The sequence below is a fragment of the Silene latifolia genome, chromosome 6 (assembly GCF_048544455.1).
Source record: "Silene latifolia isolate original U9 population chromosome 6, ASM4854445v1, whole genome shotgun sequence".
Lineage (NCBI taxonomy): Eukaryota > Viridiplantae > Streptophyta > Magnoliopsida > Caryophyllales > Caryophyllaceae > Silene > Silene latifolia.
In genome coordinates, this window is record NC_133531.1 from 106889877 (window position 1) to 106895636 (window position 5760).

The 5760-nt window shown below is 40.2% G+C and overlaps 1 non-coding gene across 1 annotated transcript; it reads left to right on the forward strand.

Moving 5' to 3' along the window:
• The first annotated feature begins 3640 nt into the window (after nucleotides 1-3640).
• On the forward strand, nucleotides 3641-3747 carry LOC141589103 (small nucleolar RNA R71). The gene has a single exon (XR_012520056.1). It is a non-coding gene; the product is annotated as a small nucleolar RNA R71 (small nucleolar RNA).
• The last annotated feature ends 2013 nt before the right edge of the window (nucleotides 3748-5760 follow it).

Here is a 5760-nt window from a genome sequence, read left to right on the forward strand (position 1 = left end):
CGTCTACTAGTGTTAGCTAGACGAAACTCAATATTTTCCCTATTCTCAACTTTTGTCACTTTCAAGGAACTTAAGAATTCCAAGACAAGGGAGGGGTATGTTACTTCCTTCATTTCAAACAATTTCTTTAAACCCATGGCATTGAAAAAGACTCTCATTTGTTCAAGAATACCCAACTTCTCTAAAGCATCTTGGCATATGAATTTTGTGGATTGAATTTGTTTCATAGCAAACTTGACAAATGTATTTCTATGGGAGTCGGAAATGAATGTTACCTCCAGGTAATGCAAGAGTTGATTAATTACCGGAGTAGAGGGTGATGCTTCCATAGAAATTTGTTGAGTTTGTTGCACTTCCAAGTTTGGTGTTGATACCACCATTGCCAAAGCTTTCTTCATTTGTAGAGCTTTTTGCCTTTGAGAGAGAGTTGTAGTCTTTGGTGCCTTTGTTGCCTTTGCCTTTGCTTTTGTTGCTCCCTTTGTTCTTGCCATTTGATGAGCTAACCAAGAAAAAGATCAAAAATCTTCAATTTGTAGAATGCCCAAATCGATTTTGAAAGTGAAAGGCTTTGCCTTTATGAGAACAAAAATCAATTCAAAGGTGAAGATTTTGGTCTTGGTTTTGATTATTAATGAAGATGGAGTGATTGATTTGTTATTTGAAAGATGGTTTGATTTGATTTTGGTGAGTTTTGTTGAGGGTTTTTGTTTTTGAGATGGGGAGGATGAGGGTTTTGGTGGTATGGGTAGTGTTTATGAGTGAATGAATGAATGAATGAAGGTGGGGTGGGTATTTAAAGAACTCGACAATGTTAGGACGCAGGGACAATCCGTGCGGATTAGGCGCAATCCGCTCGGATTCTTCAGCTTCAAATTTTCAAAAATCCCGCCTAGAGACGGGCGGATTCTGGGAATCCGTTCGGATTCTCGAGACAAGACGGGCGGATTTCACTTGAGACGGACGGATTCTTGTCCGTAGATTTTCTTTGTTTTTCTTCACCGCAAGACGGGCGGATTGTCCACGAGACGGACGGATTACGTGAGACGGGCGTCTTTCCGAATCCGCTCGGATTCTTCAACGATCAAGAATTTTGCGTTTTCAGCTCAGCCCAAGACGGGGCGTCTTCTCGCAGGACGCTCGGATCCTCTGTAGACGGGCGGATTCTGGGGAATCCGCTCGGATTGGTCCTTGTGTACACGGATTCAGGTCCATCCGTGCACCAACGCATTCCCTTATCATTCTTTCTTTCAAATCTTGTGTTCTTCATTGTGGGGCACTACTAAGGCATGAATAGCCTAGGCAATTTCCATCCCCACACTAAGGTAAATCACTACACATTAATTAAAATCATTAGTCCCTCCCTCACTTCTCTCTTTTCATGACAATTATTTTGATCAAAGTAAAAATAAATCCAAAAATGACAAAAATGCAATGCAAAAATTAAATGTAAGTTAGGGAGTTAGAAATATTTACAAATGGTGGTTTAGGGAGGACTCCACCAAACTCTCATTCTTGATGAGATGTCAAGGAGGCATGTTCAAGGTGTTGTTGATGTTGCTCAACACCTCGAAGAAGTAATTAAAAGCTTGTTCGTTGTTATGGTAGAGGTCCTCAATAGACCGTGGTTCTTGTTGTTGATCATGATCGATGGCATGCCCAATGTAGGGATTAAAGATCCCTTCAAATTCGTCGTCCCAAAGACCACAAACTTCATTGAGTTGATCATTGAAAATCTCTTGCTTGGATGGAGACAACTCTCCCGAATTCTTCTTTTGGCCAATGAGGCCATCATCTTCTTCCTTGGTTGATTTTGATGAGCTTTGCAAGCTCTCCTTGTCACAATTCACTTGCTCTTTGAATGGAGCATCTTCAACTTTCTTCCTCCATTGGAGTTCCGATCTCTTCTTCTCATCTTTCCTAGCTATAATGATCAATCATGAAACATGGCTCATGCAAACGAGGAGCTCTCATGGTCTTGTCAAGATTAAAAGTTATGCTTTCATCTCCCACTTCTAGAGTGAGCTCTCCATGCTTCACATCAATCACCGCACCAGCGGTGTGTAGGAAAGGTCTTCCTAAGATGATTGGAATGTTGGAATCTTCCTCCATATCAACAATGACAAAGTCCACCGGGATGAAAAACTTCCCGATTCGCACGGGGACATCTTCCCATATCCCTAGCGGTGTCTTCGTCGATCTATCGGCCATTTGAAGAGTGATATTGGTACATTTAAGCTCTCCCATTCCCAACCTTTTACTTACCGAGTATGGCATGACACTCACGCTAGCCCCTAGATCACATAAGGCTTTGTTGATCGTTGTGTCGCCAATGGTACACGGTATTGAGAAGCTTCCCGGATCCTTTAACTTTGGAGGTGAACTCCCTTGAAGTATGGCACTACTCACCTTAGTGAAGGCGATAGTCTCAAGTTTCCGGATCGACTTCTTCTTTGTGAGGATATCTTTCATGTACTTTGCATAGGCCGGAACGTGATTGATTAATTCCGTGAAAGGAATTGAGACTTCTAAGTTCTTCACAATTTCCATGAACTTTCCAAGTTGATCATCAAATTTAGGCTTGGCTTGACGACTTGGAAAAGGAAGTCTAATCACAATGGGCTCCTTTTCTTTGGCTTTATCTTCATTTTTCTTTGAACTTTCTTCTTTTGATGATTCCCCTTCTTTGGGACTTTGCACCACAACTTCATTCTCACTAGCTCTCACAACTTCATCCTCAACTTGCTCCTTCGGTGCTTCATACCTTGTACCACTTCTCAAGTGAATGGCACTAACCGTTTCATGTCTAGGGGGATTACCTTGAGGTGGTAATTGCCCCTTTTGTCTTTGTGAGCTCGAAGATGCTAGTTGGGTCAATTGTGTTTCCAACATCTTGGTGTGAGCTAGAATGTTGTTGATGGTGGTGTCTTTTGCTTGGCTATCTTTTTGCATTTGGGTGAAAAATTCTTGTTGATTCTTTTGCATTTGAAGGACCGCTTTTTGGACATCAAAACTTTGGTCATTGTGGTGATTGTATGGATTTTGATTTTGGTAACCTTGGTTTTGATTGAAAAAGGGTCTTTGGTTTTGATTTCTCATGGGTGGTGGAGTGTATGTTGTTTGAGGGTTTTGGACATTTTGGCTTTTGTATGAGAGATTTGGATGGAATTTGGTGTTTTCATTGTAAAAATTTGAATAAGGGGTACCGCTTTTGTAAGCTTGGAAAGCATTGACTTGCTCGGTTGTTCCCCTACATTCACTTGAGTCATGACCTAAGGTTCCACAATTCTCACATATCCCGCTTGGGATTGATGAGGATGCCGTCATGGCATTGACATGGTGCTTTGATGATTTTGAGCTTTCCTCAAGTCTAGCCATAGCTTGTTCAAACTTCAAGTTGATTGTGTCAATGTGAGCACTAAGTTGAGCACCCAATTGAGTAACGGTGTCCACTTCATACTTTCCTCTAGTAGCCTTGCGAGGCCTACTATATTGCGAATTATGGACCGCCATTTCCTCAATCTTGTTCCATGTTTGATTGTCATCAACTTCGGTGAACATTCCATTTGATCCCATATTGAGAATGTTCCTTGAATCTTCATATAAACCATTCCAAAATTGTTGCACTAAAAACCATTCGCTAAGTCCATGGTGAGGACATGAGCGACAAATACCTTTGAACCGCTCCCAAGCTTCATACAAAGATTCTTCATCCCTTTGCTTAAAACCCGTAATTTGAGCTCTTAGCATATTGGTCTTTTCCGGTGGGTAGAATTTTTTGTAGAAAGCTAGAGCTAGCTTCTTCCAAGAATCTATTCCAAGGGTGGCCTTATCAAGGCCCTTCAACCATTGCTTTGCGGTGCCGATTAACGAAAAAGGAAATAAGACCCATCTTATTTGGTCTTGAGTCACGCCCGTTTGAGAGATAGCTTCACAATAATCACAAAATGTTTCCATATGAGAATGAGGGTCCTCACTAGGCATTCCCCCGAATTGGCTCCTCTCAACTAGTTGGATGAAGGCGGACTTGGCAATAAAGTTTCCGGTAAGATGTTGTGGGGTAGGAGTACCGTTTGGTAGATCCTCCTCGGTGGGTATAGAGTGAGACGAGAATTTAGGCATTGTAGGTGGATTTTGTGTGGTATTGTTTAATGGGTTCTCTTCTCCTTCTATTGCGAAAGGATTGACAAACTCACTAGTGGGTTGAACAACTTCACCAACACCTCCCAAATTCCTCCTAACAAGTCTCCTATTATTCGTCAAGGTTCTTTCGATTTCACGGTCAAAAGGTAACAAATCTCTTTGTATCCTTCTAGACATGCAAAATATCAAACAACTCAAAAACAATTAGGACAAACCTTGAGGAGTTTTACTTCCCAAGGTGAAAAAGACACAACTAAAAACAATAAAAGAAATCTTAAATCAATTAAACACCGTCCCCGTCAACGGCGCCATTTTTGATCGGAGCCATTTGGTGTTCACAATTAAGCATATGTGGTCGTTGGTCAATGGTCGATACAAAACACAATTTATACTTCACAAACAACTCTACAATTAGTAAAGAGGCAAGTAAAGGTCGGATCCCAAGGGACGGGTATTGAAATGAAGATTCTATTGTAACTAGCGGTGTCTAGGGGTGTCACAAATTGGGTTGATGTAGAAGGTTACTAAACTAAAATAGCAATGAAAATAAACTATCAAGGTAAATGAAATAAGGGTGTAAACAATTGATTAAAAGCACTAGGGTGTCATGGGTTCATAGGGGAATCATGGGATATGATCATACAAACATGTTCTCAAATTATAAGCAAGCAATTATTGTTGTGATGGATTGAGTTGGGTTATATCTTACAATCCTAGGAAAGTTTGGGTTCCGGAGCCGAATCTCTTGGATTGTACAACACCTACAAGTCGACTTAATCTTCCCTACTTAACACATGCATGGTCTAACAAGACTCGAGTTGGGTTATGTCTTACAAGTCAAGTTGAAAGGATAGAAGATGATAGTAAATGCAAGGATTCATAGGCTTAGCATTTCATCAAATATAACATGTGCATGCATTAAGATCAAAACAAGCAAGCAAATAAGATATGAAAGCATATTAATTTAAGCATGAATCATTCCCCATGTTGGTTTCCCTAATCACCCATTAAACCCTAGCTAAGAGACTACTCACTCATTATCATATTGATCATGCTAGAAAGGTTGTCAATCATACTAACATAATGAAACATGATGAATAAATGAAAGTAATTAGCAATAATTAAAAAGGGATTAAGAGATTATACCTACTAATGATTCCAATAATAAAGCAAGAATAATAGAAGTACTTGAATCCTAGATTGAGAGGTTGTCAATCTCCCAATAATAACCCAAATAATCTTCAATTACCCAAAATAAAGTAAGAACAAGAGAGAGATTAAGGAACTAAAACTTGGATTAAAACTTGATTAATATTTGATTACAATATTGAAGAGAGATTTGATTGATATTAACTACACTAATTATTGATAAGAAGAACATGCTCCTCTAATTAGACTAATGGGGTATTTATAGTGAGAATTAGGGAGGATGCATTAGGGTTAACTAAGGGCTAAACTAGTAATTACACTTTTTAAGTTGAGCAAGGAGCCTCCAGGATTGTCCGAGAGAAGGGCTTCTTCATTTCGTAGCTTGAAGAACGAAATCACCGTGGCTTTGTGATCCGTGCGGCCGGGCCGGAGTCGGACGGCCGGATCTGGGGTGGACAATCCGAGTGGATC